The sequence below is a fragment of the Psammomys obesus genome, unplaced genomic scaffold (genome assembly GCF_907164565.1).
Source record: "Psammomys obesus unplaced genomic scaffold, mPsaObe1.curated_primary_1811, whole genome shotgun sequence".
NCBI classification, from domain to species: domain Eukaryota; kingdom Metazoa; phylum Chordata; class Mammalia; order Rodentia; family Muridae; genus Psammomys; species Psammomys obesus.
In genome coordinates, this window is record NW_026596162.1 from 6296178 (window position 1) to 6305583 (window position 9406).

The window sequence follows — 9406 nt, forward strand, 5'->3', positions numbered from 1 at the left end:
TGGAGCTCCCTATTTAAACCAGGGGGGCCTGGAACTTACAGAGGTCCACCTGCCTCTGCCTGTCAAGTGTTAGATTAAAGAGGTGCACCACCATGCCAGATTTTTGTTGTTATGATGTCCTAGGTTCTGCCAATCACCAGGAAGAGCAGAGATAGAGAAAAATGCATCTCTGCCCTCCATAAACCTATCATCAGGTAAAGGAAACAGACATTAACAGTTAATGTTTGCAGAAGAGTTAACCAGGGTGGCACTGTGCCAGCACACATGGCGACGTGTTGACTAACTTTATGATAAAGACAGAGGCTGATGACACTCATGGCAGGAGGCTTTAAACAAAAGTAAAACTATCCTGGATAAGGTCACAAGACATAGGCAATGGCAATAACGCACAGGGGAGATAAATGCAGCTTATACAGGAGGCTCTGAAGAATACTTACAAGGGCTGGGGTGTGGCATAGTGGTAGAACTCTTCCCTTGCATGTGTAGAGGGCCAAGTTACATCCCCAGCCTTGCAAAACAAAGATGCTACATGACATGAATTTAATAAATAAGAATATATTTTGAAGCTGGGTGGTGGTGGGGGCGGCACATGCCTTTAATCCCAGCACTCAGGAGGCAGAGGCAAGGTGAATCTCTGAGTTTGAGGCCAACCTGGTCTACACAGTGAGTTCCAGCACAGTGAGGGCTACACAGAGAAACCTTATCTCAAAAAACATATATATATTTAAAAATATATATATTTTTTTCCTTTGATGAGAACAATGAGTTTCTAGACTGAGCAAAGCCAGGCAGGATCCTTGTAAGTTCCTGATGCATCAAAGACATGCCAGGAGACTGGGGTTTTTCTGCCTGTGGCCTCTGGAGTGAAAAATACAGAAAAGTAGACCAGGGGAAGTCAAAGATGGTCTCACAAGCCAACTTTAGAGATGTGTGAGGAAAGGGGAGTTCTGGAGGCTGGCAGAAAAGCAGTTGGTTTGATTGAACTTATGCTCAGAGATATCACTGTACACCATATGAAATGTTCCACTTAAGCCCGCTGTAGACTGAGGCAGGGGGAAAACTAGATACGGGACTATGAGGAAAGACATTGCTGTGTTAGGTCATCCCCAAGAAGACTATACAGCCACCTTGAATTTTCAAGGCACTCTGTAGTTTTACCATAGACTGTTTCCTGTCATTCAGCCGAGATGTCTAGGAGACACACTCCATATATAATTTTGCCCGTGTCACAGATGAGAACAATGGAGGACACCCAAAGTAAGTGGTTTGCCAACAGCTGGGCACTGCCTGCCTGTCAGCTTTCAAATCACAAGTCTTTCCCCTAGACCTCAGCCAACTTCCACCTGATCCATCTTGACTTCACACCAGGAAATGTTTACTCAAAAGCAGCTTGTGTTGTAGCTAAAAACATTTGAAATATTTGGAAATTTCAAATCCAGTGCCCTGGCTCAGCGGTTAAGAGCACTTGCTGTTCTTGCAGGGTACGGAGAGGGGTCGGAGGTTGAGGTGACAATTGCCTATAATTTCCAGGGGTTCCAGGGGACCGGGCACCCCCTTAAGGCTCCAAGCATGCAGATGGTGCACATGCACGCATGCAAACAAAACACTCATACACAGAAAATAAAAGTAAATACATCATTTTTAATCCAGTGTCTCCCCTCCCTTTCCTTTTCTGTCTCTTTCTCTCTGTCTCTCTCGCTCTCTATCTCTTTCTCCTGGCAACAGCACTGAGATCTAGAGAGAAGCAAATGTTAGCAGCCAAGTTTCCAACTTTTGAAATGGTGTCATTAAAGGAGTAACAGCCACAATAACATGGCTACAATAAAACAGTCAGTACTAATATGGTGCAAATGGGAAGAACTGTTTGTTACATTGGCTGAGGAATGCCGGTCAGCCTTCTCATGCCTTGTCTACAGCAGTAACAAATGGCTTTTGTGTCCCTGACTGTGTGACTACGGTATGGAACTGCACAAGCAGTCTCTCAAGGAGGGTTTCTACATAACGGTTTATGTCTCCCATGGCCCCCGATGCAGCCTTCTGACCTATGTGGACTGAAACGCTATTCCAGAGAGAGGCACTGTGGGCTGGATTTTTTTTTTTTTCATCCCCGTGGCCTTGGTTTGGGAAGTCACTAACTCCAGCTGGCTCGGCTTTGTATTCACCCGGTTGGCAGGTTTTCTGCTCACACAGCCTACCAGGTTCATGGCCTCCTTCAGACACTTCTTAGAACTACTCAGGCCGTCTTTGTGGGTGGCAGAGCTTTTTACTTTTTAAACTTTAGTGAAGGGGAAACAGGAGTTGTTACTATTCTTCGTAAATGGGGCCACTTCGGGTAAAGTGATTTCTAAGACCATTTTTGCCCCCCTCTGCCTCAGGCTACGTTTCTCCCATTACTCAGTAATTATCATTATTTCTGCTTTCTTGATTGTTGAAGTCCAGCTTTTAGTACACTTTCCAAATTTGTCTTAAGTTCCACCGCTTAAGTCTTTATACAGTGAAAAATTCCTTCCAAGCTGTCTCTAAAACTCCCAAATCTTGGGCTCAGCAATTTCTTAGGTTAAGCTTTGGGCAAGATGTAGGAGAGGTAATTACAGCTAGCCCAAAGAATAAAAATTCCAAACCAAAAGAATAAATTACAGACAGTCTTGGAAGGAGGTTTATTGTTTTCTTTGTATATTAAAATCTGATCCTTTAACCTCTGTGTGAATGGAGGGGAGCTTGCTTGCCAGTTCAACAGCCCTCTGTTTGTAAGTGGTAACATGATAATTCATTTGCGCAAAGTCCAGAGCATCTCCAGGTACCGATGCTTTATTTAGCAGCTTGGTTTCTCAGTGGAGAAACTAAGGATAAAGGACAACTTCCATGCTTCCCCAAGAGTTTTAACCTGTTTCGGAGGAAGCTACAGGAATACTTGAGAATTTCATTTGGTTATTTTATGAGATATTGAGGTGGGAGTGTCTGTGCCAAGATATGGATCTTCAATATTTTGAGGAAGTGCCAAGGAGTAAACCTGGAACCTCCAGTGTGCTAAGCATGCATTCTCCCCATGGAACTACAGCAAGCCGTCTCCAGCCGGGGCTCTTTTCTTCTTCCTCCTCTCCCTCCTTCCTTTTGAATTTGGTTGAGTTTGGTTTGGTTGGTTGTTTTTTTTTGTTTTTGGAGAGAAGGTGTCTCTATACCCTGGCTGTCCTGAAACTCACTCTGTAGAGAAGGCTGGCCTTGAACTCAGAAATCTCCCTGCCTCTGTCTCCTGAGTGCTGGAATTAGAGGCATGCTCCACCACACCCAGAATAGAGTGTTTGTTTTATCTGTAAAGTAATGACAAATTTTTGGAGATGTCAGCCAGGCCCAGAACTCACAAGGGAACTGTCTGCCTCTGCCTCTGCCCGAGTGCTGAGATTGAAAGAATGCCCCGCCATTTCTGGATTACCATCATTTTTTTTAAATTTTAAAATTAAAGTTATTTGTACAAGGGTAGTCTATGTACTATATATGCTCACTAATGCCTAAGAAGGTCAGAAGATGGCATAGGAGCCTTTGAAACTGTAGTTATGGGTGGTAGCAAGCCACTGGGGTGCTGGGAATTATACCCAGGGACTCTACAAGAACAGCAAAAGCTCTTAATCACTGAGTCATCTCTCCAGACACAGCACCACTCCTTCAGTTTATGCTATATGTATGAATGTTTTACTACATGTATGTGTATGTGCTGAATGCATGCCGGAGCCTGAGCTGGTCATGAGAGGACATGAGACCCGTTGGAGCTGGAGTTATAGACAGTTGTGAGCTGCCGTGTGGCTGCTGGGAATTGAAGCTGGGTCCTCTGGAAGAGCAGCCTGTGTTCTTAACTGCTGAGACAGCTCTCCAGCCCCATTTGCTGGCTGTTTGTGTGTTTGTTTGTTTGTTTGTTTGTTTGTTTGTTTGTTTTTAAACAAACTGCTCAGGTCTCTTTTTTCCACTGGTGCTGGGGATTGAACCTTTGCCTCACCAAAGCAGGCTACCAGTGTGCCTGACTCACAGTTGTGATAGCCTTAAAAGGAAAAACACAGAATCCATGAGTCAAGTCTTTCCAGCTGGCCCAATGGCTTATCAGTTCTTTATTTCATTATCACCTCCTCCAAGGAGAAGAAAATAAATTCAATTTAAAATCTAACAAGAGAAATTAAATCAGAAGGAATAGGATATTGTTGGATAGGGTTGAACACAGAGGACCTCAAGAATCATTGTACTCGCTGAGGTTATGTTGTCCCCAAGAGACAATTTTTGCCCCTTTGAGGGCAACATCAGCCCAACTGGGAACACATTTCCTAGCCTAATTCCATATATCAAAGTGATTAAAGTCCCACTTGATGTATAAAACATTATGGGAGCTTCCCCTGCTGCTGTTCTTTTGTTGCTTTTGTTGTAACACACACACACACACACACACACACACACACACACACACCAGCCTGGAAACTTCTCAGTAAGTTGTTTTGTTTCGTTTTGTTTTTTTAATTCCTAACAATGGAATTCAAGTTTGAATAAATGAACGAGTGAAAATGTAAAGTATGAAAACTGATCATTGTCATCCCTAAGAAACCAGAGAGCCTTGGAAGACCTGCCCCTTTATTCCTCGACTAACGAGAATTTCAAACATTAAAGGCCCCTCCAGGTGTTGCCCCAGACAAGTAACTAGAATGCAGAGACAGTAAAGAGTCTCAAAACCCACAGGTTCTGCCCACTTTTTGAAGGATGACAGGTGCAGGAGGCAGAGACCCAGTGTTTGTTTGATGTCTTTGTGGTCATTCCTCTACTAGACACAATACCTTGTGGGAAGTAGTAATTATGTCGTCTCGAAGCACCATTGCAAATTTCCGCACAAAAATGAACACTTAACCTTTCTCACTGTATTGCCTCCACCAAGGGCACAGGCAACAGCAGGGCTAATGGCCTGGGCAAGGCAGAACAGAGCACCCTGCAATTAAAAGGGAGGCTAACCCTCAAAAAAGATTGTGGAGGTGGGCAGTGGGCTCACCCACTCCTGCCAAACCTAAGACCCCACAAGATGCAGGAAAACTTCACCTTCTCCTAACAAACATTTTCTGAATTTAGCCAGCAGCATCGTTATACTTCATTCTCATCCAGTCCTTTACCTTCTGTACCCCAAAGCAACACTCACTGGAAGTTCGGTCAGTTTCATCTGTGGCTACTGCAGAGTGGGTTTTGAGACTTCCAAGTAACATAGATAAGAAAGAGTTTGCAAGGATAAATGTGTGAAGTTCCACATATTCACAGAGGGGGCAAGCATTTCATTAGTGGATGTGATTTTTTTTATTTTTTCTTCTTCACCAAACTGTGAATACTACAGCTAGGAAAGCTAAGCTATTGATGACAATGAACTTTTCCAGAAGTGACTTACAGAGACTTGAGCACCAGAGGGGACATTGACAGTCACCTACATGGGTGCCTAAGACACTGGACTTGCCTTCTCTCAACTTTTGTTCTCTCATTTAAAAAAGTGCCCGGGCTGTAGCTGTGTGCCAGAGCTGGTGTAGCAACAGAGGGGCAGAGAAACAGTAGAACATTCTCTTCAAAGATGGCCAGAGTTTTTGCTCTCGTGGCCCAGATTACAGTAGCTGACAAAAGATGATATATATGACAGAAAAGGAGGGAAAGTCAAGAGAGACTAATGTAATACAAATATGTATGACATGAAAGTAGAAGGGAAGGCCATTTGTGAGGAGGAAAAGAAAGAGCAAACTGGGAGAAGGGACTAGTAGGAGGAGGAAGTAAAAGAGGGGAGGGAAGAAAACCAAAGTATAAGGGGGGGGGTTAAATGCTACATACACCTGATGTAGTGATGCAGATATTTAGCCTGCACTCAAGAGACAGAGGCAAGTGAAACTCTGTGAGTCCCAGGCTAATGTAATCTACACAGCAAGTTCATAACCACGTGGGGTCACATAATAAAACACTGTCTCAAAACAAGCAACAAACCAAACAAAACAAAAACAACGACGACGACGACGACAAAAGCCTGTAGTGAAACCCATTACTCTATAAGCTGACTTTAAATAAAGTCAGCTTTATTTATTTATTTTATATATAAAATTTATATATAAATTTTCATTTATAATAAATGAAAATTTAAGTGCCTGGGCAGGAGATATCGGTGAGTCCCAGGCCACCCTGGTCTACAGAGTGAGTTGTAGGCCAGCTAGAGATACACAGTCAGACCCTTGAAAACAAAAACAAATACAAAAAGAGTTAAAAAAAAAAAAAACAACTAACAATAATTAGTATTAGTACTTGAATCTAAGTTACATCTAACATTACTGTGTACAAAGCCAAAATGACTTGATTTTCAAATCTCTCAAAGAGAAAAGAGAGCTGGATGTGGTGGTACCTACCTGTAATCTCAGCACTTAGGAAGTGGAGTTAAGAGAATCAGGAGTTCAAGGCCAGTCTCACTTGCATATCAAGCTTGAGGGGAGACTGTGTGACCTGAGACCCTGTCACAGAGGCAGATGGACAGAGCGTTAATGTTTGATTTGTTTACTCTAACGTTCCGATCACACACATTAGCTGACTGCAGAACAGACTGAGTGCTTGAGAGTCACAGCCTCACTTTTGAATGTTATCAAGCAGATTGTCTCCTGATCTATTTAACCTCCTGCCATATCCCTCACTCTGTCAACACACACACACACACACACACACACACACACACACACACACACGGCAGGCATAAAAACGCCCGAATAAAGACTACATGCAGATCAGTGCTAGAGATGGTGCTTCGCTTCCAATAGGCCCTGGGTTCAATCCCAGGTAGAGAAAAAGGTGAGGAGGAAGAGGGAGGCAGAGTGAGAGGGAGGAGGGAGACAGGGAAGAGGGTGAGATGGAGGAAGGAGGCAGTGAAGAGAGAGGCAGAAAGGAGGGAGGAAAGGAGGATGGAGGTAAAGAGGAGGATGAGAGGGAAAAAGGAAATTCACTTGCTCTGTAGCACACATTCTGATTTTCTGGACAGTGAGCTTGGCCGTCTTTTTCCTCTAGGCAGGAGGGCTTTTTTCTGCACACGGGACCTGATGACTCTTGAGTCAATAGCAAGGTTTCTTCGCCAAACGGTCAAGAAGCAAGGAGCATTTCAGTATTCTGTTTTCATTCTCCTGCACCTCTCCATTTTGTTGTTGATGGTGATGACGGTGATGGTGATGATGTTTATTGTTCTTGCACCTGCCAATTAGGCTGCGCCAGTTCTTCTCCGGTGGAGAAGACACCAGTGGCCAACTTTGATGGGCTAAGTAGAGCATCGGTGCCCTGGGCCTCAGCCACCTGGTCAGAGACAACACCGTCGCTGCAGCTGCTGCTTTAATTCACCTTCCTTCCTCTGCCTCCCCTTCAGAGGCAATGATGTATGGTTACTTTTTGGTAACTGGATTTCATTAACATTTATGAACTCTCATAAAGTAGTAGAAAAAGCAATTTGTGTGGAAGAATTTTCCACCTCATTAAACAGTGTTCTTTGGTGGGGGGGAGGTCAAGCTGATATTTTGTTGTTTTAATTTTTTTTTTTTTCCTTTTTGTAGGTCCTTTGTCCTCTCCTTAGCCCTGAGGGGTTGGGGGGGGGGGGGGGGAGGGTGGAGACAGGACGTGAAAGGAGAGCTGTCCACGTACAACTTGGCCTCTGGGGTCCTATAGAGGTATGCTAGTGAGAGGACAGGTTTCCCACACAAGCTGTGGGCTTTTAACACTCCCTAGAGGCCAGCTCCGCGCCCTTTCCTTCTTTGGTCAAACGGGACTCTGGCGATATGACAGCATGCAGTCACTATCCGCGGCTGACTACAAGGGCATGGGGTCTAAAAGGGTTCAAGCCACCCGACCTTGGAGACGTGCTCCAACAACCCCCCCCACACACACACACACACACCTACCCCACTCCTCCACACACCCCCCACCTCGCCCCGCCCCCCGGGAAGCCAGGCTTCCTGTAGCTGGAGGAGAGGCCCTGGCTCTGTCGTTTCAGTACCGAGTTATTTGACGCCATTGCGTTATGTGTGCTCAAAATACTCCAAACGGAGACGGGCGGTCTTTGACTGGAGTGTGGGTGACACCTCTACGGTGGCAGTCTCTCAAATGCCGCATCCACTTCTAGGGCCGAGACCCCTATAAAGCTCGGTTTTCACAGGGGGACTGGGAAGTGAGGATTTTTTAACCCCGCTGCTGGCCCAAGGAAATTGGGGGCGTGGCCCGGACTGTGAGTGTTTGGGGAGACACTCTCCCCTCTAAGTAGGTCCGCCTCCAAGCCCCCAGGAGGAAGTAAATGTGCCTCTCATCACCGGAACCCCAAGATGCCAGTGCCTGAGGGCACGGTAAAGTCACCAAGGAACCGGGTGACAGGTGCCGGGAGAAATTAACATGCAAAGACCCACGGTCTCTAGTGTAAATGTAGAACAGTAGTTCAGACCCAAAAATCTGTGTTATCCACCGCTTGTTTCTTGTTGACAAGAAAAATAAAAGCTATTCCCCCCCCCAAAAAAAAAAAGGAAGGAAGAAAGGAAGAGAGAGAAAGAGAGAGGGAGAAAGAAAGAGAGAGAGAGAAAGAAAGAAAGAAAGAAAGAAAGAAAGAAAGAAAGAAAGAAAGAAAGAAGCATGCAGTTCAGGCAGACAGCCCTGAAATCACATGATATTAAGCCTGCAGGTGACCAGAACAGACCCCAAGGCATCTGCTATCCGTACTGGGAAGAGGTCGGCGCAGACCCCCACTCCAGGCTCTTGCGATTTGCTGAGTCAGCCCCGGGGCGCCTGGGGCTTAGCTGTTTCCAGCCGGGCGACTGTGCTCCGCTGACTTGTGTTGGACCGGGTGGTGTGTAATGATTGTTTTGTTTTCTAATATGTAATTACTCTTTGTCGTCGCTACTACGAATCCACCGAGCTTGACTGGAACAGCAAGATGGAATCAAGTTTGGGGTTGGGATCCGTTCCGTGAGAAACACTGGCTTCTCTGCAACCTTGGGCCCATGCAACAACCCCAGCTCACCAAAAAGGGGAGATTCTGGGGCCACCTCACTGATTAGAGGCCATCAAACCGGATCTCGTAGCCCACATTCCCTGTCTCCAAAAGCAATATGATTGTGAAATTCCTGTAGGTCTTTCTTTCCTTCTTTTCTTTCTTTCTTCTCTTCTAATTTTGAGACAGGACCCCGTGTCTCACAGACTAACTCTGTGTGCAGCCTATGACAACTTTGAACTGGCAAGCCCCCATCCCCATCTTAGGAGGGCTAGGTTTACTGGCATACACCATCAAATTTAGTGTATGTGGCTCTGGGATTCGAACCCACGGCTCCCTGCAAATGTACTGTGCATTCTCCCTGGGCACATGAGGAGTCTCTTTACTTTTTTCGAAATACCCCCAGAGCGTTGA